The sequence below is a fragment of the Notamacropus eugenii genome, chromosome 4, assembly GCF_028372415.1.
Source record: "Notamacropus eugenii isolate mMacEug1 chromosome 4, mMacEug1.pri_v2, whole genome shotgun sequence".
Lineage (NCBI taxonomy): Eukaryota > Metazoa > Chordata > Mammalia > Diprotodontia > Macropodidae > Notamacropus > Notamacropus eugenii.
Genome location: NC_092875.1, coordinates 449,469,469 through 449,496,786, shown reverse-complemented (window position 1 = coordinate 449,496,786; position 27,318 = coordinate 449,469,469). Strand labels below are relative to the sequence as shown.

The following is a 27,318-nucleotide window of genomic DNA, read 5'->3' as shown; positions in this document are numbered from 1 at the left end:
CATGATAGCTAGTAAGCATCTGAGATCAGATTTGAACTCGTGAAGATTAGTCTTCCAGACTTATCACTGTGCCATGTAGCTGCTCACAGTGATTTGCTTAAGGGTAGATAATGAGAATTGTTTGGATCAGAATATAATTAGTGCTAAAGGAATTCAGAGCAGTAAAGGATCACTTTGAGGAGGAGGAGGAATCAGGGAAGGCTTCATAGAAGAAGAGGTACTGGCTCCTTGTGCTTCCTCTAGAATTTCTTCTGACTCCTGTCCACTGAAAATTAATTGCCTGGAATACAGACCTCTCTAGATGGCTTCCTTTTTGTCAATGGACAAATCCCTTGCTCTTTGCCTTTCTACAGTATGTTTACCTTCTCATGATTGACACCCTTCTATTGCTTAGTCAGCTTATTTGAGCAACCTGGTTTTTCAACAAGTAACCATCAGACCTGACATTTCATTTTGGACCTGCAGCATCTGGAGCAAAAGTTTTAATTCAGGTCATCTAATAACATGCATATTATCATAAATAATATTAACGAAGATGAAAACTAATACAGAGAAGCTGTAACACTGTAACTAAAAATAACTTCATGCACTACTTTAAAGTTTATGAAACACTTTACATGCATAATCTCATTGAAGTCTCACAGCAACCCTAAAAGGTAGGTACAAAAAGTCACATTATCTCCTGTAATGACACAAGTAACAAGTATCTGATTCGTAAGCAAGCTTTTCTGACTCCAGTGCCAACATCATATCCATATCCACTATGAGACTCTGCCTCCTTATACTTTAATGCCTCCTTGCCTCACAGGTGTGTGTGTGTGTGTGTGTGTGTGTGTGTGTGTGTGTGTGTGTGTGTATCAGAGAAAAAGAGAGAGAGAGAGAGAGAAAGAAAGAAAAAGTAACCCTTGTTAAGGGTTTCCTTCTCTTAGGAAGGACCTTGGCTTACTTTAGGACTCTTCCCTCTTCTCTGGCTCCTTGTCCCTATTTAGGTCTGAATTTCATCATCTGACACTTATACTCATAAGACTTCAAAAGACTATAATTTTATTTATCCAAGTAGTTTATAAACTGCTTGGCATGAGGCCACAGAAAGCTGATACCTCCTCTCCAATAAGCCACCCTATATGCAATGGATCTATGTAATACCCATGACTTACAGTATTACCCTGGGTGGAGCCCTAAGGGGGAAGGCCAAGATTCACTTTTCCAGGTAGATGATCTATTGCCTGTTGCTTTTTTGGGGGTGGTGAGGGGGGTCGAGAGTTCTCCTCCCTTCAGTATTCTACATCTCTGCCCTAGTTCTTGTCCAAATGTCAGTAGGGGGTCCTTCACACTTATGTCATTGATTTCTGCTTAAGGCAAAAATAGTGAATCATTTTCAGTATTACTTCTATATTCAACTCTGCTTTAATGCTTCATACATACTTCTTTAGTTCTTTAAAGTTCAGCTGACACTTCATAGCTCCAGAGTATTTTGTCTACAGTCTATTTAAATCTTCTGCTTTTTATGCCTACACCCCACAGCACTACTCTCCACACAAAGGGTCTTTTCGGGTGGTTATATGAAAGCTTCTTACTTTCTTCATTCTGCATCAGCTCATGATGGATCCATTGTCATTTGCCTCATTCCTTCTTTCAGGACTTGCTTCAGTCCCTTCCACTAAGTATTTAAAAAGACAGTCTCTCTCTTTCTCCATTTGTCAGTATATCTTCCATCTTTCTCTGGAGCAGGTGGGCTAAGTTATGCAGTTTACCCCTGGTCATTCCCTGGAAGGGGAGGAAGAAATAGAACCAGGTTACTCATGACTGCTCCTATTACAGACTCTTTGATTCTGAGTGAAAAAGGTGAATGCTCTCGACGAGAGCAAAAGAAAAAAGAAGAAATTCAAGATGGAGCTAATGCCAGAGTACTGAAACTCATTATTGTACATTACTCTGAACTTTGCCCTAATGCCATTTTCCCTCTGGAAAAATCTACCATGTGATGTAGTTCCTCACAGAGACTAGAGGAGTGGCAGCTCAGTTCAATTTCCTTTTTATTCAGTCTCCTTTTGACTCTTCCAATTAGGATTCATCACACTGGCATATCAAATTACCTCACTATCTCACGAAGGCTTCTCCTTTTCCAGGAGAAAGAAGAGTAGAGACCTTCAGCTCTGTTGAAGGATATTTGTTTTAAATTCACAGTATTCAGAGCTGAAAGAGGCCCTGAAGATAATCTCATTGATCTCCTCCATACTCATGTTACAGAAGAGAATATTGAGGCTCTGAAAGAGAAGCGACTTGGCTGAGACGCAGGCCCAAGTGGAGTCTTTGTATCATCCTTCCATTTTTGTAATTGTTGAGTAGCACAAGAAGCTCAAAAGACAGTCTTGCTTCTAAAAGTAGCCACAATACTGAAACCCTATTGCAACATTGTATTGAGGCTCCAGCCTATAAGGAATATTATGATAGGCTTTGCTGATTTTGACCAATAGTCACATCAACCGTGTCTTTTAACCATTTGACAGCAGCATAGTCAACCTTTTTTATTATGAGTTATACCAGTGGAAGAGAATATTAGTTCAAATGATTAAAAGTAAAAACCAATTTGTATCATTTGCTTTGATCAGCAACATTAATTGCAAAGTTATTGTTCTACATATGAGCTGTTTTTTTTCCCCTTATGGACACTATGCCTGCAATTCAGATATATACTTTTTTAAACCAAGTAGCTGGACTATGATCCAAATGGCTAGACTTCACATAGGTATTTTTATTCAACTCTCAGATTGTATATTTTTAACTGGATCTAGACTTCCATTAGTGTCATAAACGGCAGATAAGGAACTTCCCCTGGTAATACCTTCTTTGCAGTATGTGTTAGAGAGTAGTGTGGTGGCACTCAGCAGCTAAGTGACTTCCCTAGGGTTAGATAACTAATATGTATCATAGGTACGATTTCAACTCCTGTCTCCCTGATTCTGATACCATTTCTTTACATGCTGCTCCATGTTGCCTGTCAACTTTCAGATTATAGTATACAATTACAGTAAGTTTCACTTTTTCTGTGAAAATAAACCATTAAAATAACAGAGCATCAACTTAAACTAATCCTAGGTAATTACTGTTATTATGAAAAAAAAATTTTGAAGAATTATATAGTTTAGAAAAAGGCATACATACACAAGCAGTCTGGTAGTCTTCTCATTAATCCTTTGTGGTTAAAAATTAGTACTTAATCTATGGTTGACTTATTTGCATAGGCTCAAGTAGAGTTTCCTCCAGCCTTTCCTTTAAAGGAAAGTCCTTTACCACTTGCTTACAACTTTTAGAGAGAAGATAGCATGGTGATTTTTTAAAGATCTATAATTGTCATTCTCAGTCTATCTACTCATTCTCTCTCTTGTCTCTTTTTACCATGGCAAACTGCCTTTCTGCCTTAGGCAGCTTGGCAAAATATAGAAAAGAGTTTAAAACCACCTTCTATGTGCACACAGGGAGTATGAATCCTCCTTGAGAGTTTGCCTCTAATCATAAGGAAATAATTTCCTGGCAGTAAATGTCTAAGTTACTCAACTTAAGCACACCCTTCTCTTCCCATCAAAATATATTTTTTAAAAAGATGTGGTATTATCATACAGATGCATTTGTTTTACTAGAACCTGGTCTCTAATATAAATTCCTTTTAGAGAACGCCATATCTGTTTTTTATTGATGATTTTAACTCTGAAAAGTTACATTAAAACAATACACAAATCAGCATGTACAGTAGTTATTATATTGTGTTTTTGATGACAGTTCTTCACTCAGCAAACCTGAATTTTCATTTCACCTGTATTGCATCAGCTGGGTAAAATACACTGTCCTGTACAATTGATTATGAGAGATGACTAAACTGGATTGTAAGAGCAAGAGACATCATTGTGTTAACATAATACAATAGTAGTTATAAGAGGGAATTAGCTTCCTTTCTGCATTAGATAGATTCTGAAAAGCTGTGCTCCTTATCCCATAAACATCCTATGGTTCACTTCTTTCTGGATATTGAACCATATCTTCCCATATATTTTCCCAGTAATTTCCAGTCCTACTTTAGAGATATGCTTCTTGACTTTTAGTTTGCTTCAGGTGATATTTATCAGTGTATATTTTTTCCCAAGCAACTTATACATGTTATTCAAGTGTATATTAAAATACTTATAATAAATACTTATAATGAAAAAAATTCATATAATTTTGAAAGAATTTAGACATTAAAATATTTTCACATAGTATATCACCAAGGCAATATTCACAGCACTGGTGGTAACAATGAATATGCCAGCATAGTTCTCAGTTGCAAAATATAAAAGACTCTCCATATAGAAGGCAGAAGAAAAACATTTATTTAAGCACCAGAAAGCTAAATCCTAGAACCAGAAAGCAAAATCCGTCATGGTGACAAAGAAGTTAATAAACATGATCACAGAAAAGGGCAAAGCCATTCTCAAACCTCCCTTCCCTCAGCCAGGAAGTTCTCACTATCAACTGTCACAATGTTTCAGTCTCAAACCTCCCCTCCTGGAGCCAGGGCCTTCTCAACTGTCAACTGTTACAATGTGTCACTTGGGGCTGTGTCAGTTGCCTGTGTTTTTTCCCCTCTGACCTGACTCCACTCACTCACTTCCCCCTGGTTCTGCTCCACCCTTCCACTCTTCAGCAAGCTCCTCCTACCACATGTGACCCAGGCTTCCAGGCGATCCAAGCAGATCTTATGGGCCTATTAATTAGTGAGAAAGATCTTTCCATTTAAATTACTATTGTATTTGGCCCCCAGATCTTTCATATTCGTTACACAGGTCAGAGGGGCAACTGGTATTACAAACACCCCATCATTCCCCCTCAACAGATGGGGCCCCATATCTTGGGGTGAGGAGCAAAGGCCTCTTCTTCCACAACTACTTCCTGCTGAGAGTGGAGGTCAAGCTGCCCCTGCCCCAAGAGGTCCCATTTGAGAGATCAGTTCTTTAGCTGGCTTCTGGAGTTTGATCCACTTCAGGTCCAGAGATCATCAGAGATCATCACCATCATGGATAGGAGGTGACATCCGGCTTAAGTGATCAGGTATCTGCTGGTGGAGGGTACTAAACCTATAGGGAACAAATCTAGCAAACAAGTTTAACAGATGAAAAGACAAAAAACAAACAAACAAAACAAGGAAACAATAACTAGAAGCAGGGTAGATATAGGGTCAGTTGTGGTTCTTGAGTCCATAAACCCACTATCATAGCCTCATTCATGGTAGAATATATGAGTTAAGGGTAGAATTTGGTAATCATCCTCTCCTGAATAAACAACAGTTATGGGATTATCTTTCCCATGTGCTATAATTTCTGCAGCCTTTGGAACATCGTCTGACTTCTGTTTTACCCATACTTTAGATCCCGATTTTATTCTATCAGTAGAACCCAATCCTTCACTTCCTGTTAGTTATTTCAGAAGGAGGGTAAGTTTTCATAAGTGGTCTTGTTTCACAAGGAATAATAATCACTTGAACTATTCTGTCATTTTTACAAAACTATGTGAGTGCATCGCCTAAATTTTGGAATGTTAAAATAATTTCTCCTTCATAATTAGAATCTATCACTCTAGCCAATGCATGGATTCCTCGAGCTGCTAATCCTGATTTAGGTAATATCCGTCCAAAATGATTCTTTGGAATTCTCATGCATATTCCAGTAGAGATTGTTCTCATTTCTTTTCTATCCAACCAAAAGTCCTCTAACCAATGTAAATCATATCCTGACAAACCAGGTGTCTCTGGATATGGTGCTGGAACATCTGGCCTCATAGTCCAATACTCAGTATTTGGGATCTTATGTGTTTGTTGTTTTCTGATTTGCAGATTTGAGGTCATCATTCTGGCTAGAGGTGTACTTCTTTAATCTGAGCTGGGGCTCGGCCAGGCCAACTTCCTATTCTCCCTGAAGGTGCAACAATCTTGGATACAAGAGTTCAGCAGGATCCGTAGGGGCAGTTCTTACTTCTTTATTTTGTCTAGTGTCAAGTCCCTTTTCTCGGTACATTCTGTATAGTACATTAGTTGGAATATCATCTATGCTTCTAAAATCTACCCCTGATCTCAATAGAGCAGTAAACAATTCTCTCCTTGTCAATTTTTCTGATTTTGATTCTGCTGGGTATTTACTTTTCTCTCTCTAGCAATGTTGTCTTTTCCCCAGTCTCCTGAGTCACCTGTGAAATCTTGTCCAGCGCCTCTGAAGGAGGGTGCCCTATTTCCCCAATTATTAGAGTCAAAATCAAGCGTTTATAATTAGGAAGAGCCATTTTCACTATTATATTCCTATGATAAATTGTAAAGGGAGTATCATAGTATGCATCTGCATTTCCCATCATTATGGCAGTCTTCATTACCTCTTCCTTTAACTTTCTTACACAGTCTCTAAGTGAATACCAGGACCTGTCTTCACTAGGCCACATAGAGTCAGTAGGATACTGCCTACTGCAGCCTGCTGCAGCCAAAGCTAACAGATTAGTTGTATTTTTGCCTAAAAGTTCACTGTACAAAAGGATTCTGACTAATACCTATAAATTTCAGGCAGTCAGTGGGATCTATAGCTATTCCTCCAGCTCCATCATCACTGATTCTCACCATCTAAGATGTTAATGATTCTCTCATCCTTTGGGTGAATTTACTCAAAATTTCTGTGACCTCCTGCTGAGTAAAATCCTCAATTATTTCCCTAAACCCTGAGTTACCTCCTTGGTTCTCCTGTTTCCACCTCACTATGGGGCATGCTTCTGACTGAGAAACTTATTTCTCTAAAATTATTTCACCATAGCAACTAGGCTGGGTCTGTACAAAGGTCATATGCATGTTTCTTTTGTTAGCCTTCAGCTTCTTCTGAACAGCCTTTGCATCAGCCTGAGACCTCTGCACCCCTCCCCAGACTGCTCTTGTACTCTTTTTCTATCTGAAATTTTTCCTTTTCCTTTCTCTGTTTCTACACATAATACGGTAATAAGCCCCTAATAAAATCCAACCACTCCTACTTATTTCTTCCAACTCCTTCCCTGGTCTTATTGGTATTCCTTGCAAACACCTTTCCAAATCTCCAGGTTCCCCCTCCTGTAACCTCTCTTCCCAGTTTTTGCAAGGTCCAGTGCTTTTAGCCCACTCCCTTGCTAGTGAGGAAAATGGTAAAGTCTCCCATCCTGGGATATTAATGTTTTCCTCTAAATCATTTCTGCCTCCAAATAGATTTTTTACTTTGTGTTCCTGTTCGTGACACCAAATGTGTCGCCAAGGCAACATTCACAGCACTGATGGTGACTATGAATATGCCAGTGTAGTTCTCAATCGCAAAGTAAAAAAGGCTCTCCATATAGAAGGCAGAAGAAAAACATTTATTTAAGCACCAGAAAGCCAAATCCCAGAACCAGAAAGCCAAATCCATCATGGTGACTAAGAAGTTAATAAACATGATCACAGCAGGGGGCAAAGCCATTCTCAAACCTCCCCTCCCCCAGCCAGGTCCTTCTCAACTGTCAACTATTACAATGTGTCAGTTGCCTGTGTTCTTTCCCCTGGGACTGGACCCTACTCACTCACTTCCTCCCCAGTTCTGCTCCACCCTTCCTGTTCTGCCTCTTCAGCAAGCTCCACCTACCACATGTGATCCAGGCTTCCAGGGGATCCAAGCAGATCATATGGGCCTATTAATTAATGAGAAAGATTTTTCTGTTTTAAATGGCTATTATATATATATATTCAGGGTCCATTTCACCAAGAATCCTTGTAGACTTAATATTTAAATGGTCAGGCGTCCTCAGTACAAACTATTCCACTGTTCCAGATAAAAAATGGCTTGAAGAGATAGATGTAAATATGGTTATACCATTTTTACAGAGTGAAAAGAGTGCTGAATTCTGAAGTTAAAAATCTTGTGTTCAAATCTTAGCTCTGTGACCTTGAGGCAAGACCCTTCCCTCTGTGGTCCCAGTTTCCTCATCTATAAAATAAGGGGGTTAAATTCGATGATCTCTAAAGTTCCTTACAACTAAGTGAGAATAGTTGGAATTTATATAGCACTTTGCAGTTATTATCTCCCTTTATCCTAACAACCACCGAAAGACATAAGTGCTATCATTGTCCTCATTTTGCAGATGAAGAAACTGAGGCAGACAGAGGTGAAGCAGTTTTCCTAGGGTGACACAGCTGGGGTAAATGTCAAGTGCTGGGTATGAACTCTGGTCTTCCTTGCTTCAGATCCAGAATTCTATTCACTCTGCTATCTAGCTGCCTCATTTATTGAACACTTAGCTATGAATGTGAAGTCCCTTGTCTTCTTTCCAGAATATTACTAGACATAATAGAGGCTTGATTTTGTTGATTATTGACTTGCGTCAGTTTAGATTCACTTTTTGTTCTTTCCGTCTTTTTTTTTTTTTTTTTTGAGAAGCAATGTTGCATAGCCAAGAGGGTTGCCTCAGCAGGGTCAGGATGAAGACCTTTCTCTGATGCATATTGGCCATGTGACCCTAGATAGTGTCACTCAACTTCTCATTGCAGAACAGATACTGATATACATTGAAACAAGGAACTTCCTCACTGGGAGATCTGTACACCAATTACACGACAAATCCAGACCAAAAGAAATGCTCCTTTACCATGTTTGGTCATTGCAACACTGTTTTGAATTTTAATTGTATTATAACTTTACTGGATGAGGAAGTTCAGAAATTTTCAAACTTCTATGATTCATTGGAAGGGTTTGATGGAAGGAGGGAGGGATTAGAAGGGTAAATCCCTCACCCTTTCACTTTTCAGTGAACAATGTAACATTTATACAGTAAGTCATATTCACCTGGTATGATTCATTATATGAACAAATGAGAAACTAGTCATTTAAGACCTTAAAGAAACAAGCAAAGTATAAATCATAAATGTATCATTAAATGCCATATCAAATTAATATCTGCACATTAAGGTTGTTGGGGTGTGATTTTGAAAGAATGTATTTCTAGCATAAATCTATGACATATGGCTTAATTTAGGCAAAGGACTGTTCCCAGGCCCCCCAGATGTTAGTACCTTCCCCTCTGAAATTGTCCTCCATTTCATATAGATGGAAAGATACAAGCATACATATATGTATGTGTGTGCATATACACAAATACGCACCTGTTTATTTGCAGATAGTGAGTATCTTGAGGGCAGGGATGGAAGGATTTTTCCCCCTTATCTTTGTATCATAAATGCTTAACTCAGTTCCTGGTACAAAGGAAGAGCTTAATGATTTCTTGGAGGCTGACTATCTAAACAGGATGATCATAATGATTGGTTCCCATGACCCACAGTGCTTATTGTCATTACTATAAAGGCACAGTATATGTGTATATTGCAAAAGGAAACTGTAGATCTCCTTGCCAATCCAATACCAAAATGTGTTAGCTGGCTCTAGTCAAATAACATTAGAAATATCATCCTAGTGTAAAGAAATATACTGCATTATAAAAGTCATCATTTTCTGGGTTACAATTTGTGTGTGAACAGTGCCTCCTGAATGTTTCTTTCTCAAGACATCTCATAAAATTCTCTACCATCATCAGATGTCCCACTATTGTGGCCCTGTTATGATGAGTCACAGACAAGCCTCCTTGGTTTTTTGACAGAATTAGTCTAGTCTGTATCAAAAGACTGGGAAGGAAAGAAGAGAGGATCATTAAAGTATTTTTCAAAACACGAAGAAGAAAGTTCAGAAGGAAACAGACGTGTAGGAGAGCTTATGTGGAATTGTTCTTTTTGGAGCTATTTGTTAGCATTTCAGAATAAAAGAGCAAAGACTGTAAAAGTTAATCACCATGATATTTACCAGATAACAAGTTTAGTTCCCGTAGTGACAGGCATTTTATACAGGCTTCAAAAAATAAAATTAGCTTTTCCCAATGATTCTTGAAGAGTTGTTAAGCCATTTTGAAAGTCAGACTAACCTGTTTGAGAGAAAATAACAGAGAAGAACTCTCTAGCACTCAATTTCCCAGCAGGAGCCTGCTGATTTAAAAAAGCTCAGATAATTTATGGATTCCTAGTTACAAACTGAAGGAAGATAACACATCCTTGCTTGATTATTGTTCTTCATTCTTGAAGAGGACCAAGATGACATCGCTATGTTAGAGTCAAGTGACAGTATGTCTGGCTGTGGCTGATCAGAGCAATACAAGCTTGAAAGGCTCTACCACAGGTCAAGCACAGACAGTCCATGTGAACATTTGGGCTGAAGCCTCTGAATTTGCTCATCCCATGTTTCTTCTGAGCTACCTCAATTCCACTTTACTTATCTAGCATAGCACCTTCTTTGATACAGATATACCATGCTGGGCGGTCCTTTGCTAGTGTCTCCCATGTCTTGCAGTCCGTTGACTTTGAGTGACTTTGAGGTTGACCTATTTATTGCCAGAGCTAGCTCAGTGTTTGGGAGTCTCTGAAGGAAAAGTGTGAGAGGGAAGAGGTATTAGACTGATTACCAAATTGAAGGTCTTTAGAACCCCTGTGCTGACCTCGTTGTATTCCTGTAAAACTTGGACAGTATACCAGAACCATGTCAGGAAACTGAATCACTTCCATTTGAATTGTCTAAGGAAGATTCTGAAGATTCTCTAGCAGAACTTTAAGGTACCAGACACTGAGGTCCCTACTCAAACCAAACTTCAAAGCATTCAAACTGCTGCGGAGAGTGTAACCGTGATGGGCTGACCACATTGTTCAAATGCCAAACATACACTTTTCTAAAGGATTATTTTATGGAGAACTCACACAAGGCAAGCATTCACAAGGTGGGTCAGAAGAAGCTATTCAAGACATGTCCTATTCTAAATGGATTCTTTAAAGAATGTCATCCTTCAATTCTGTGGAAATTGAACCTTTTTTAATCTATAAGAATATTATTATGCTCCATGTTACTTATACTGCTATTCATATCACATTTCAATAATGTAAAAGCTCCTTTCAAGTTTTTTTTGGGTGGTGATAACAGAATTATTTTAAAATTTTAATTAATAACTTTTGTTCTTACGTTGCCTTTATTTTTAAATATATCCCTTCTTCCCTACCTAGACAATATGTTACAGAGTAAAGAAAGAAAAGAAACTCAGCAAAACTAACCAATACATCAACTGAATTTGATAGCATATATATTGATCCATTTATTATATATGTGGATCAATATACGTACATATATATTGATCCATACTTCTTTAAAAGAAGGGAGATGTTATCTTATTTCTTTTAGACCTAGTGTGGTCATTATAATATACAAGGTTCAATTTTGTTGTTTTGGGGCTTTCCATTTACATTGTTTTCGTTGTGTATACTGTTTTCCTAGTTTTGCTTACTTCTTTTTGCATCAGTTCACATAAGTCTGTTCCTACTTCTCTAAATTCTTTGTATACATCTTTTTTTACCATACTGTAGCATTCCATGATATTCATATATGACAATATATTTATTAGCTTCTCAACTAATGATCATCTACATTTTTTGCATCTCTTTGCAATTTAAAGAAAAAGTGCTGCTATGAATATTTTGATGTATATTGGACCTTTGGCCTCCTTTGAGTATATTCCAAGTAGTAGGAAGTCTGAAAGGGTATGATCATTTAAATTACATTCTTAACGTAATTTCAAGTTGCTTCCTAGGATATTTGGACCAATTCCTAGCTCAATTAACAATATATTAATATTCCTTTCTTTCCCTGTCCCTCTCTCCCCAAAATTGACTATTCCTGTCTTTTGGCACCTTGGGCAATTTATTGAGTATAAAGTAGATCCGGAAACTTAAATTAATCAGACAGTACTGACCTCATTTGGACAATTTATTAGCATTGCAAGGAAGGGGTTGAGATTTTCCCCATTTGGAAGTCTGTTCAAACATCCATCTTGACATTAATAGCTGTGTGAGTTTCTAAGTGGATGGAGTAGAAGGGAGGGGAATAAGATGCTTAAAGCAGAATTAGTGTTCAGGGTATCTATCTTGGTTGACCACCTGATGGGCCAATGCAGTCTCCTCAATCTGACTTCTAGAAAAGGATGCTAAAGAAAATTAATTTGACTTCTGAAACTGATAATGGATTGTGATTTCCTAAACATGCAGTGGTGTGATTTCATTGGTAACAATAAAAAATACTTTGCCTGCTTCTTCCTTGCGACAGTTGCATGTTAGCAGTCGCATTTTGGTAACAACATTATTTATATTGAGCAGGCAGTCAGAGAACACAGCCAGAATAGGAACACAGCAGAGAGTTCTTGCTCTGATTGCCAGCAACCCATATGCACACATACCAATAATCTACCAGTAGCTTTTACTGACTTGCTTTAAAAGCATTGTGTTTGTTTGAAATGATAAAAATATCAAGTATTTTTCTTCCTCTTTTTTTGTTCTGAAACCTTCCCCTTTCTGCAGCACAGTTTAAAATTGACCTTTTGACCTCCAGTCTGGTCTTTTCCAGTTTCCTTTGTCTGATTAGTGATAGGCAAATAAAGGAGTGGGGCACTTTTTCTTTGAAAGGACTCTTTGTCCCCTCCCACACACCCTTCATTTTGACTTAGAATTCATTTTGTCCTTTCCTTGGTTTGAAGGATTATGGGAAAGGAGTTTGGGATAGAACTCCATTTCTAATTCAAAATTCACTAACAGTGATAATAATAACTTACAGTTATATTGCAAGTGAGAAATTGAGGCTTGTAGGGGTTAAATGTCTTGCCTACTGTCACCCAGCTAGAAAGCATCTGAATTGGAATTAAGACCCAGATCTTTCTGAGTTCAAGTCCTTGGTTCTATTTGCTTTACCATGTTACCACTCTTAAGGAGGTAAAGTAATTTATTTAATGTCATAAAGTGAGTGAGAACAGCACCATGGTGTTGTGGAAAGATTGGATTTAGAGTCAGGAGACCAGGGTTCAAGTACAGGAGATCACCTCTCCTACCTTTAATATCTCAGTAAAAATGAGGGTGATTACAGTTTTTGTTGCTGTGAGAATCAAATATGATGTGGCACTTGAATGTGATAGAATATCATTGCACTGTAAGACTATGGAAAATACAGGGAGGTTTGGGAAGACATATGAACTGATGGAAAGTGAAATAACCAGAACCAGGATGGTGGAAAGAACACTATCAACAACACCCAAGCTGTAACTATCATTTGTAATTATAATGGCCAAGCTCCACTCCAAAGAAGAGACAGGAGAATATGCCTCTCTCCCTTCTTTGCACAAGCGGGGCCTGTCACTTTAATTATATGTTTGAAAGTAATTGCTTTTCTCAGTTTCATTCTTTGTTATAAGGGATGGTTCTTTTGGTCTGTGAGAAGAGGACTTTATTGGGAATTTTTCTAAGAAAAAATCAGAGGAAACATTTGTAAAGCCTTTTGTAAATTGGGAACACTATATACAAGATTGAAGACAAAAGGAAAAGGGGATGGCGAGGATAAGATGGATAGATAGTATCATGGAAACAACTAATGTGAACTTGAATGAAGTTCAAGAGGCATTGGAGTTTAGAAGGGCCTGGTGTGCTTTGGTCCATTGATTTACAAAGAGTCATACATGACTGAAGGACTAAACGACAACACATGCAACTTTATTTTTGTTGTTAGTTTTTAAGTGGAAGAACCCCAGTTTCAACCCAGGTCTTCTGACTAAATCATATTTCTTAGAGCCTGAGAAAGCCAGAAAAAAGGGTTAGAACTTGATGCCTGAGGCAGTAGGGATGCCACAGCTGCTTGCAATTGTCATTTATGTCTCAGATATTTAAGAACAGGTTGTACTTTTAAGACTGCTGTCAAAAGTATCTTTGATATTGTTGTTAAAAGCATGATGGAAGAAATAGATCCTTGCAACTGGCAAAGCCCTGGAAGTTGGACTCTAGTGCCAGTCATGCTACAAGATGGTAAGTGAGGACATCATCTAAGGAAGAGAGGCCACGCTGTACTCTGAATGCTAGTTTTCCTCTCTCCAACACAGTCATACCAGTATGAAGGAGCTGTGATGGGAAGTCTAGGTTTGTATAGTAATTAAATCATTCAATAAATCATCAAACAGATACTATACAAAGTGAAAAGTCAAACAGTCCTTGCCCTCAAGGAGATTCAATTCCAGTAGCAGAGCCAACATATACACATATAAATCTATGCAGAATATACATAAAATTTAATACAAAGTAATGTTGGGACTGAGGGCAGTAATAGCTGGAAAGACCAGGAAAGACTTCACATAGAAGAGAGAATTTGAGCTGATTCTTTAGGGAAGCCAGGTATTCTAGGAGAGATAAGTAAGGAGGAAGAATATTACAGGCATGGGACACAGGCAGTGTAAAGTCTCAGGAAAGAGACATGGTATGCCATGATAATGGTGATTTTTTTTTTAGCTTCCTGTAGTCCTCATATGAGAAAACAATATGTCCAGAGTGGAATATGAGGTGGTGAAGAGAACAGGGCAGCTAGAGCATGAAGTGTGATTGATGATAGCGTAATGAGAGGTCTTCGACAAAAGAAGCCTTAAGCCTTTCAGCTAATGCATTCTACATCTCCATTTCATAAACATATTTGCTGTGCGTCTGCCCAATTTCTTCTGCAGCAGTATGCAAACTGTTGCATGCACACAGAACTTTTGGCCTTGAATATGTTATGGTCCCAATGGTAAAGACATTAATCATGGCTCTGCTATCTTGCTGGAAATCTCAGATTCTGCATCCCTTGTGAAGGCACAGATGATTCCTTTTCATTTGACGAACAGGAAATGAAGCTGAGAACTTTTTGAGTGTTGTACTTTCTTTGGCATTGTACAGGAAAGGAATCTTGGCTCGCCTTAGTCTATCCAGTTCATTTTTAATTGGAGCTATTTACAGGACAAGTATCACCTGAGATTTAACTGAAATTTAATTTCAATTCTAATTTTAAGTAAATTTTACCTTATTTTCTTTTGTTGTTGTTCAATCATTTTTTCAGTCGTGTCCAACTCTTTGTTACTCCATTTGGTATTTTCTTGGCAAAAATATTGGAATGATTTGACCAGGGGTGGGGAACCTGTGGCTTCAAGGCTACATGTGGCCCTCTAGGTCCTCAAGTGTGACCCTTTGACTGAATCCAAACTTCACAGAACAAATCCCCTTCATAAAATGGTGTAGACTGTGGTTCTTAACCTTTTTTGTATCATGGAACTGTTTGGTAATCTAATGAACCCTATGGTCCCCCTTCTCAGCATGACACTGTAAAATGTATAAAACAAAATACATAGGTTTGCCAAGGAAACCAAAGGTTAGACAAAATAAAGAAGCAATAATTTTCCCATTCAAGTTCTTAAATCCCTTGAAATCTGTCTGCTGGAGCCCCAATTTCAGTGGAAAGCTTGCTGGACCAGAATCAGGAGATGGGGGTCCAAGTACTAGCCCTACCATTGCTATGTGACGTTGGACAAATCTCTTTCCTTTATTGGACTTCATGTTCCTTCTAAAATGAGCTTCACCTAGAGTTTGTCTGAAGTTCTTTCTGGATCTAAAATTCTATAATTCTGCTATCCTAGGGCCAAAAATATCCTGCTGAGATGATTAAATCCATTCCTTTGGCTTTAGATGGCTTCAGCTTTCTTAAACAATCCACATTACATATTTTAATGTCGTTTAAATTGGTACATGCCTCATCAGATTAAAAGCAAAGACAGTGGCATTTTTTACCTCTATACCCTACCACAGTACTTTCCATGTAGTAGACACTTAGTACAAATCTGTAGAATCAAATTGAGTTAAAACTCATTTAATTATACAAATTGTATGGGAGGTGGGAAGGGAAGCACTGGATTTGAAGCCAGAAGACCAAGTTCCAGCTCTGTTAATTAACTACCTTTACGACCTTGTGCAAATTATTTCATCCTCTGGATCTTGATTTTTCCAACTATGAAATATTAGAGTTGAACTAAGTGATCTCTCAGACTCCTTTCCACCCCAAATCGATGATCCTATAACCCTAAATAATACTTATAGTAAGTACAAAAAAAAAATAAAGATGGGTCATGCTTGTTGTTTTTTCTTAAACAAGACAGGAAAATCTGAGGACCTAGATTCAGACTCCAGTTTTGACACTGAGTGCAGGACAGGTCACTTGAAATCTCTGAATTTCTGTTTCCTTAGCTATGCAAGGAAATATTAAGGTGATATATAGAAATGTGAATTATTATCATGATAAGTTTGTGATCTGTCATCACAGTTTATTTCTGTGGTATTATAGTGTAGCCTGACTGCTTTTATTCCCATCCCCCCAATCCTAATTTCATAACGTCAAAATCAGACATAGAACAGTGATTTAGAAGTAATAGGGAATTACAGGATGTTAGAATTAGAAAGAAATTTAGACCTGTTTCAATAGGAAGCCTTCTTCAACCTCTCTTAGTTCTAGTGCCCTTCCTCTATTAATTATTTCCTATTTGTCACATATATAATGTATATCTTTGTATATGTTTGTTTGCATGTTTTCTTGCCCCCTGGATTGTAAATTCTTTGAGGACAGAGATTGTCTTTTGTCTCTTTTTGTAACCCTAGCACTTAGCACGGTACCTGAAATGTAGTAGCTGCTTAGTGAATGTTTATTGAATTGAACTGAATTAAACTTATTTGCTTCATCCCCCACATTTTATTGGTGAGGAAACAGAATTAGATGCCGTGACTTCCAGAAGGTCAAGTAGCCTCTCAGTTGTAGAGCTGGGATCAGGGGGTACTGAGATTTTGGAAAAAATACATTCATACTCTACCCTACAAGGAATAGCTGAAAACCATACAAGTGTACCTTTAAGTAATCCATGCACTAACAATATTTCATGAAGAGTTTATCATCTTATGATTTTAAATCTAGGAGCTCAAATAATGTCTTTCAGATAATCTGGACAGATCCTCTTTTTGAGTTTTAGCCACCTCATTTGTAAACCTGGTTTGTTTCTTTTTACTTCAGAATAACTGGAGGTTGAACTGAGGTTTCATATGTGAGCCCATAGAGTGTGTGTGTGTGTGTGTGTGTGTGTGTGTGTGTGTGTGTGTGTGTTTTTACAGGACTTACTTTTCCAAGAAATTACACTGGACACTTGAGATGGTATAAGGTATTTCTTGTTTGAGGCTACAGATCAGCCTGCTTAGGCCCAAGTATAGGAGCTAACTATCGAAATACAGTGTGAATTGAACTATCAAGGGGGCATATGTACAGGTGATCCAAGGGGTAGTCAACATTACTATTTTCCCAATCCTGAGCGTTCATTTAAAGAAACAAAATGGCCCATGTTGTGAAATCAACATTTTCTACTTTCCTTCAATTCAGGATGTCACAGCTAATGTGCTTTAGTGGGATTCTCAGACTGCCGCTAAGTATAGCCCATCAGTCTCCATCAGAGTTGAGAGTAGAGAACAAAATCCTCCAATGAGTACTGATTGACTTAATGTGTATATCCTATATTCTTATTTATGCTTTCTGTTACACTCATTCATTATCATTTTTATTACCTACATATCACATAAGGGAGTAATGTGACATTCTCTACAAATTCAGCTAGCATATCCATTGTCCCTTAAGTACAGTACCTGTGACCATGTCTTTTCCAGAAGATTTTCCAGGCTGCTTTATGGAATGAATAGGGAGCTGGCTTCAGACTCCGAACATTCTGGGTTCATGTCTTGCCTCTAAACTATGCAGTGTAATTTTGGGCAAGTCATTTAACCCCTTAGCACTCCAAGAAACTCTCAAAAACTTGAAGATCAGCTAGAAAGATGCCAATCTGTGATGGTAGAGGAAGTCCCTCACCAGTAGCTACCACCACCAACGAATGATGTCTCATCTTGGCATAAAGAAGTACCCTGGGTTCTTAGAAACTTCCATCCCAATGTAGGCTGGAAAGGTTTAGCATAAGGTCTTGGCAAAAGGCAAACTTAGCTAACTTTTCAAGGTTTTGCCAACAAAAGATGATGGGCATTTTGGCTGTAGTGACCCTTGAAATATATGATAATATAAAAGAGCACTCCACTGGGTATATCACTCCTCCTCCCCTTTTCTGCAGCGATGATAATAGAGTAGCAGAAAGGGGACCAGTAGGATCAAGACTTCATACTTTTTAGACCAGTGGTTATTAACCCTTTCCTGAGTCATGGATCTTTTGGTAGTCTATGAATCCCTTCTCACAGTAATGAAATACATAATACTACAAAGGAAACCAATTACATTGAAATACAATTAGAAATTTTATTTTTAGAAAAAAACAAATGTACAGACCTCTTGAAATATATCTTAAGGGCCCTTGGGAGTCAGATACAGAACTTTTGTCTTAGACCTTTTCTAAGCATTAATTTATCTGTTGGTTCTTTTTAATATGTAAGCTTTGTCTCATGACCAAGAAGTTGATTCGATGCTTAGAGAAATAAACCACATGCCTATCAACATTTATAGAAAAAAAAATGTATTCAGAAGACATAAGGTAGATCAAGCTGAACAAAATGAAGGCTCACAGCTTCTTCTAAGATAGGTCCATACAAGCATCAGAGTTCTTTTCAACATCCTCCCCAAAGCACAAGAGCGTCATTGCATGGGACACTGTCATCTCAGCAGATAGACAACTCTGAAGATAATTGCAGCTTGTCTGTTAGCATATATTTCTGAGAAAGAAATAGAGAAATATTGTGGAGGATATGATAAAATCCTTTAAATTTAATCAATATACAGCTTAGTACTCAGAGTATCAATTACAAAGAGGGGAACACAAGGAAATATGGTTCCCTAAAAATGGTGGAAAAGCAGATTCAGATCAAGAAATGAAAGGAGCAGAAGGGTTGAAGATTATTCAAAAGTTTCATACCTACATACTGTGAATTTTTTCTTTCACACAAGTCAACCAGCATTAAGTGCCTACTGTGTGCTGGCACCATGTTAAGCATTGAGGAAGGTCCAAAGAAAAGAAAAGAAAAAGAAAAACTACGTCTCAAGGAGTTCAAAATTTAACGGGAGAGACAACGTGCAGACAACCTATTTTCAATCAAGATAGAGGCAGGATAAATGGGATATAAATCAGAGGAGAAGCCTTGTCCATCTTTTCTCTTGAAAGTGGAAACCAGGATCTCCTAAAGTAACTTGATGCTTAAAGAAGATTTGAAGCTTGAGCAGCCCTAGAAGGGCCCTGAAGAGTCATGAATGGGGACTAGCCTGAAAAGGCTGCTAGAGGGACTGGCAAAGACCAGCTCTCTCTTGTCTCTTAGAACTACCCCCATCTCCTCAGCATAGGACAGGGCCTTCATTTCACTCATAAGGGGATAGGGAGTCCTATACCAATGAGCTTTAGGACATGGGTTACTGTAGAAAAAATCCTTGCATGTAACAAGTACTTAATAAATGCTTGTTGATTGATTGATCAGTTGAATGATGAATTGGCAGGTACTGTAAGTGGACAATGAACTAGGCCCAGAATTAAATATGAGGGAATTGGATTGTAACAACAGCCTAAATTTTAATACCATTATTTTCCTGGACATTATGACATTTATAATAATTGTATTTGGAAGTTTAAAGCCCCAGTGAGGATACCAAAATTACCTAGAAAGCATCTTAGCCAGGAAAACTCTCAATCTTTTTGCCAAACAGAGAGAGATGGTGATGAAGTTCAATACCTATTTAGAATACAAACTCATTTGTAAAAATCTTAAGGAAAAGGCTGGCAGAAAAGTAGGAATGTTATCATCTCATAAAATACTGAAAAACAGTAAAGGAAAAGAAACAAGTTTTTTTTTATAGGTTGGTGAAGGAGTCAACTAAGAAAAGTGATCCCAAGGGCATTTAAGGATGAGGCTGGAAGGAGGACCACAAAGAGATGAAAATATTTTTATGAATAATTGCTTTTTTCACAATCAAGAAAAGTGGAATGACCACATTTAGACTCCTCTTACCGATAGTCCTAGATTTACTGTTAAAGGAAATGAAAGTGGGACTGAATGGAGCAGCGCTGGGGACAGCAACTGGACTACTCTAAGTCCACATGGAAGGGGTCTGTGCTTGAAGGGACACAAAAGGACTGAGGGAGGGAGTCTCGAAATAACCTCTCACTGCTTTCCATCAGCAGCTCCGCTTAGTTTGGACTCAGTGAGCATCATGCCACCCCCAGAATAAACTCATTGTCCAAAAATCTCATCGGCCTGCAGACTGCTTTGAATACTCAACACTTTCTCAGCTTCCTCAGTTGCTTCTCCCTCTGATTGGAGAGATGAAGATAAACTCTTCTCACAGTCTTCCTTTATAAAGGGCTCAGGAGTTTCTCAAACCCTTGCTTGTTTGGACTCCCTGGTTCCCTCCTCCCTTTTTAGCTTTCTTTTGTGTCATGTTTCGTCCATTCAGTTATTAGTTCCTTGAGGGCAGCCATAGTCTTTCTTTTTTTTTTATTTGGTCCCTGAAATTTAGCGTAGTTCTTAGCGTCTAGTAGCCATTTAATTAATGTTTATTGAATTGAATTGAAACGTAAAAATAGGGAGACTGTCACAGGCGTTGGAAAAAAATCTTGGACTTTATTACCAAATAAAATGAAATAAAGAGAATATTAGCAACTGCTGACCCATATTTATATTTACCCATCTATACTAATTTTTATTGAGAATAATCTGTTTCATTAAAGACATCTCAATGAGGACATTAGAAGGGAAGAGTCAGGCTGTCTAGAGTACTGCACCTATAGTCAGGAAAACCTGAGTTTAAATCAGGGTTCAGACAATTACTTGCTATGTGACCTTGGGCAAGTCACTTAATCCCTGCCTCAGTTTCCTCATCTGTAAAATGAGGATTATAATAACATGTACCTCGCAAGGTTATTGTGAGAATCAAATGACATAATATTTGTAAAGCATTTAACACAGTGCCTGGCACATAGTAGGTGCTATATAAAAAAATCCTTACTTATTCCCTTCCTCCCTTTTTTCTCCTGCTGCAAGCAATATTCCAGAAAAGACCTTGTTTTTTTCACTGTACAATTGGCTGAAGTGAGTAAAGTATAAGATCTCACTGTACTTATTGTTACTGGCTATAATAAAACTTAGTTGATAAGGCAAAAGCTTCCCTCCAACAATGCCTCCCATAAGTACATTAAAATCATATAAAATATGTTCAGAGATGTTAACAAGACAAATAAGTTTGTATCCTTCTGACAGTTAATATCAAGTGTTATGGAAATACCCATGGATTTGTTGTTAGGTACTGCAGTTGCCCATCGAAACTATCAATACGTGGAAATCTAGGAGGCAAAACCAAGGTTTAATATAATATATGCTTTACCATAGGTCCATAGTTCTTAATTAACTATGAGTCAGGAACAAAGGTTTCTTAAAGCTTATATAGTTTCTAATTACATCAGAGAGACAAGGAAAAGAATACAATTTTTGGATTTATAGTTACCAGAAAGAGACAAGAATTCAGAACTGCCCAGGAGGAAAAATAAAGGTTTTACCTTTTGACAAATACACTTGTAAGATTTATATTTCAAGGATAGTCTTGTGAGATTTACATTTCAAAGATAGACTTGGAAAATTTATAGTGGGCCAATTGAGAGGAAGGATTTTTACACACTAAAAAATAACTAGAAAAGAGAAATCCAAGTCAGAGCTGGTTGCAGATTTTTCAATAAACAAGGAGAAGGTGGTCATATGGGATTTACAACCACTAGGTGTGGGTATCATAAATTCCTTTGCCCCCATCCAGTTTCTTACATAGCTTAAAGAATAATTGGGGGTCTTAACTGGCTTAATGTACCATAAGGAAAGCCTCAGTTTTGCTGTGACTTCCCTCATAATTAAAGGTAGCTATGCTGAACCCAAATAATAGGAGAGAACAAAGAATCAAAAATTCATGTGGCACAGGCGAGATGTGAAACTCAATGCAGCCTCTGAGACTGAGATGCAGCAGAGTATGGATCAGTTCTCCGCTGCTTGTCCTTATTTTGGCCTGATGATTATCACCAGGAAAAAAAAGAGTTTTTCCACCAGCCTGCACTGCTGCACCATCCATACATGGAACCATCGGTTACAGCAGACAGAGAAATTCAGAATGCTATGGATAAATTCACTTACTTTGGCAACATACTTTCTAGGGGTATACACATAGATGATGAGGCTGATGCACACACGTTGCCAGAGCTGGCTCAGTGTTTGGGAGTATCCAAAGGAAAGTATGTGAGAGAAGAGGTGTTAGGCTGCATACTAAACTGAAGGTCTGTGGAGCCATTGTGCAGACCTCATTGCTGTATGTAAAACCTGGATAGTATCAGTGCCAGCCCAGGAAGCTGAATTGCTTAGAATTGAATTGTCTTAGAAAGATTCTGAAGATTATCTGATAAGATAAAGTATCAGACACTGAGATCCTTTCTCAAGCTGAACTGCCAAGCATTAAAATTCTACTGCAGAGAGTGTAATTCCAATGGTCTGGCCATGTTGCTTGGATACCAAATAAATCCATGTTTGCCTAAAAGATTTTTTTATGGAGAACTCATATAAGGCAAGCACTCAAACAGAGGTCAGAAGAAACAATGCAAGGACATTCTCAAGATCTCTCTGAAGAACTTTGATATTGATTGTGAGACGTGGGAGATACTGCCACAGGACCTCCCAACATGCATAAAAGAAGGTCCTGAGCTCTGTGAGCAAAGCAGAATTGTAGTAGCTCAAAAGAAACATGAGATGCACAAATTTAGAGACATATCCACTACAAATGTTCCTGTGAAATATTTGTGCCTGACCTGTGGTAAAGCCTTCCAAGCTCATATTGGTCTGATGAGCCACAGTCGGATACACTGTACCTTGACCCCCACATAGTGAAGTCATTTTGGTCTTTGAGAATTAAAAACAACCACCAATGTGATTGTTCTTTCTGAGCCTCTTAAATAACCTCCACTACCCCATATAGAGGGATTAGCCTGACTGTCCACATAGGGAAAAGCACATGAATGAAGACGTAAACAAAAAGGGTTTTGTCTAGCAGATAATGTAGAGTTGGTTACATGGCTTTTGTTCATCCACAAGTGAGCTGAATTACCTCTGGGAAAGTACAAAGTTACTTTAACGGCCCAAGAGCTTCTTCATGGAACAAAAGCCCACCTTTTAATGTGATGACTGAGTCATGGAATATTATGACCTCTGAAGACTGGGAGTAGGTCATTCAGAAGGTGATAGAGAGGCCATTGGCTGATATGAGCAGGCCACAATGTATTAAAAAAGAAGAAAATATTCAGGAGTGATGTTAAAAATGTCATCAAACAAATGTAGGATTAGAAAAAAATGTTGGGTCAGCCACATAGTCAGAGGAATAACTGGATAAGCTGTATGCTCCACTGGTATTCAGGCAATGTGAAGAGAATGCCAGAAATACCTCTAGCATATTATGACACTCCCAGTGGTGACTTCATAGGAGGACATGGAGAAGATTTAATTGTTAATATGGATGGATTGCCATCTGAATTGTAGGAGAGAATACCAGTGTGATAAGACCACAGAAGCAGTGCAGTTTTAAAGTGCTTTTGTTAATGGTGCTATATAGCTTCTGTTCATGGCACATAAAATTGCAAGTGACCTATAGAAAGGCCACAGAAAGATTCAGGATGACATTTATGAAATCCCATTACACTTACCATCTCCTTTGGTCCTCTTAACAAGGTTATACAGTTTGGGAACAGCAGTTTTTCCATGTCAATTTGACTGTTGTCGTTTCTCCTTCATTCTGCAAGAGGACCAATGACATTATGAGGGTGATGTTTCAACAACTAAGGGCTAGGTGGCTTTTTCCTAACTGAAGGAATACAAAAATATTGAAGACATACTAGTTCTTTTTCTTTAGAGGTATTGAAGTTCACCTTGAGATTTGATTGTCTGAAGCATTGGTTTCAAACTCAAATAGAAGTGAATCTCTGCATATTAACTTAGAAAACCAAAAATAAACATTATGTTTTATTGTATTTTTTTTTAACATTTCCCAGTTACATTTCAATCTAATTTTGGCTGGTACTCGATGTTTTGTCCAAAAGTGTTCTGGGGTAGGCAGATTTGACACCTCTAAAGAGACCTGGCCCAGATTACTGCCAATGACTTTCTAATTTTTCCATTTAAATACAAAAGGTCACAAGAAACTCAGACTCCCTCTTAGGTTTCTGACCATGAGTAAACACTGGGAAACTGTGGTCAGATAAATCAGGGTGGTGCACTAACTTAATCTTGTGGCATATGCTTCTGCAGTAGCTAAGTAAACCTCCTTTTGATAATTGTCGAATAACTTACAAATATAGAATTTTGTTAAAGTGTCACACTTAAACTACTAGTGAGTTGGGCCCAAGCCATGATTCATGGCTAGGAAGTGTATGAGGCAGGAATTGAACTCAGATCTTGCTGACTCAAAATCCACTAAGCTGTCCCAATAATGACTTGCTCATGAGAAGTTGCACACAAATATCATGGAGGAGCTGCATGGCCAATAGAGGAGTTGGGCTGGTCAGACAGTGAGAATGAGGGCTAATAGATGAACAGCTCAATTATTGCCTGACACCCAAAGAAGATTAAAGTATGGGCTCCAACACATTGGGTAGGTCTGCTCTGAAGGCTTTCCAGAAGGGCAGGGGTAGGAATTATACAGGATGAAAAGATTTGGGTTGTTAAGTGAACCAATGGAGGGATGAGACCAGAAATCATATGAAGTATTGAAATAAGTGTAACATAACAATAAGAATAGCCTAAAATTCAATACTGGCATAGCAAATCACTTTAGTGAAAGCTGAGGGGAAAAAAATCCAAGTTTGTACTTTAAAAACAGGGACTGGATTGGCTTAAATGCAAATGAAGTTCATTGTCTAGTTTAGTAATGCATCAGTTCTTGCCTCTAGTAAATGTTTCCCTAGAAATGTGAGTAGACCCCAAACCCTGCCTTACCTGGGAGCATGCTGTTCTCAGCAGTTTCTGGACATCTTCTCTAGAAGAAATTTCTCACTTTGTGACACAGTTTTCCTAAAAATGATAAAATAATAAAAAATTAAAAATCATGAGAGAACCATATACAATAAAGGGAAAGCTTACAAAATCCTGTCAGTCACAATAATTCAATACAAACCTTGCTGAATGTAGGCAAATGAAGAAGTAAAACTGTTCAAACAATGAATGAAGGTGCCAACATCTTAATTCAAGTTTTTTTAAATAAAATTGTTGGATTATTTGGAATTTTTCACACATTCAGAGGTATCCCCAGGGAATGAATAATACTATGCTGTTCCCATTTCATTTGGTTGGCTTGAGATCCTGTTGTTGAGATTACAAGGTTTAGAAATAACAGGAACATCCTGTTGACAAAAATAAATTCCTTAAGGTAAAATATTGATGCAAGTGAAGCCAATATGTGTGTAGGGGTGGTGGAGGGAAGGAGGAGTCGTGCTTGATTTGTTGGGGAGTGGCAAATGATTGCGTGTGTTTAGGGTTCATTACTAGTATGATGGCAACAGCATATTTTTAGGCATATTTATCAAAAGATCATAATTCTAGAGCTGGAACCTTTGGGATCTTTTGGTCCAGCTCCCTTGTTTTACAAGGAAGGAAACTGAGGCCCAGGAACATTGGCTTCCAAAAAATGTAATTTATTCTTTTGTTTGCATTCTTATATATAGGGGTAATTTAAAATTTTATATATTTTTTTTAATTTGTTTGCTTCTTCTGCCTTTTTTGTATGTATTCTTAAAGGGTAGTAGGTTTCCATAGGGAATTGGTAAACATGAATAAAGGGGTTGTTACCCACAGTACTGGACCTGATAAAATTAGGTAGCATGAATTTAAAATATCATAGCTCAGATAAGGGAAAGAGAAAGTCAACCTTAGTTTGTCCATCTGTAAAATGTGGAGCTTAAACAGAATGATCTGTAAGTTCACATCTCATATTATTATCATTATTAGTATTATGGAGAATGATAGCAATCTGTCTGTCTGTCCCTGTCTGCTGTCTCTGCCTCTCCCTCTCTATCTCTCTCTCTCTGCCTTTCAACCCTTCTTTCCCTTCTTCCTTTCCTTTCTCCACTTCTGAAGAAAGGTTCTAGGAAACTTTCAATGAATTGACATTATTGATGTGACACCTTGATTCCCTTTCCTCGTAGCTGCAAGAGGAAAGGGAGGTATCCAAGGGCAGTGATTTTCTCTAGAGAGACTCTCAAGCTAGCTAGGGACTTTAGCTCAAAGGTGATGTCTTTGACTATACAAGATTTGTCTGGGGCAGTACAAATGTAAATAAATCCTTGGTAATCAGGACCTACATCCTTAGAAATAATCCAGAACTAAACTGGTGTCTCAGACTGTACCAATGGATGGTCTCCATGGATGTGTGGGTGATGTGGGAAAATAACAGGAGGGCTATTCTCCTGCCTCTGGTGTCAAGAAAGATTATAAACATCAGCTGATACCAGTATAGAGAAGCAGCCATGAAGTAGTAGATTGAGATATGATCTCTGAGTCAGAAAAACCCAGAGTCAAGTCCTGATTCTTGGCAGTGTGATCCTGGGTAAGTCACTTAACTTCCCACTGCCTCAGGCATCTCTAAGACTGTAAGTTATGGGGAAGATGCTGATCTTCACTAACACAGGATGTTCTTTCCCTGGAGATCTGTCCACAGATGGAATCATAGTTCTGATTTCTAAAATATCTGTATCAATTAAGTAAGACAGGTAGAAAGTCCTACCCAGCTCAAATCTCACTTCTATCAGATTTTCTGCTCCACCTCAAATTGTTGTCTGTTCTCTGAACTCATATGGCTCATAGTCTTTTCCTTGACCCTCTGCGTTGAGACATACATATGAATATAATTAATCTTTCGATAAGAAATATTTTTTGAACTGAAATAAGTGATAATTCTCATTTTTACAATATCAGTGCCTTTGAACTGATAAAATCTGAGTTGCTACTTTGTTTTGCTAACTGTTCTCATTGAGGACTAATAATGCTTAATGTTTTTGTGCAACAAGCGCATCATTAGATTGGGAGCATGACAGACTACATAATCTTGCAAATATCACATTATTAGAGTATACTTGTAATTCTTATTATGTGTGTATATGTATCTGTGTGCACGTACGCACACATCTCCCAAGATAACAGTGTCTTTATATATTTAGTACAACAATTTTGCTATTTGGAAAATTTGACTACCTAAAAGAAATGTTTTCCCTAAAGGTGGCAGTAGAATTCCAATTACCTACCACCCTTCAAGAATACATTTTTCTAGGTTCTTAAATTTTCCAGAAGTCTAGTTTTTTTATATGCCATGG

The 27,318-nt window shown here is 38.0% G+C and overlaps 1 protein-coding gene and 1 long non-coding RNA gene across 4 annotated transcripts in view; one reads left to right on the top strand and one right to left on the bottom strand.

Annotated features, from left to right (window-relative positions):
- Positions 1 to 27,318, top strand: part of ADGRV1 (adhesion G protein-coupled receptor V1) — a 751,592-nt gene that overhangs the window by 548,435 nt on the left and 175,839 nt on the right. The gene's annotated exons all lie outside the window — the stretch shown is intronic.
- LOC140501962 (uncharacterized) lies at positions 4,345 to 25,357 on the bottom strand. 2 transcript variants are annotated; one of them, XR_011966457.1, is made up of 5 exons: positions 25,128 to 25,357; positions 24,950 to 25,024; positions 23,662 to 23,750; positions 9,858 to 9,975; positions 4,345 to 7,698 (listed from the first exon to the last, which is right to left on the bottom strand). It is a non-coding gene; the product is annotated as an uncharacterized lncRNA (long non-coding RNA). The 2 variants fall into 2 exon arrangements; XR_011966456.1 differs by lacking the exons at positions 4,345 to 7,698; positions 9,858 to 9,975 and adding an exon at positions 18,230 to 18,664 and having other exon boundaries at positions 25,128 to 25,344.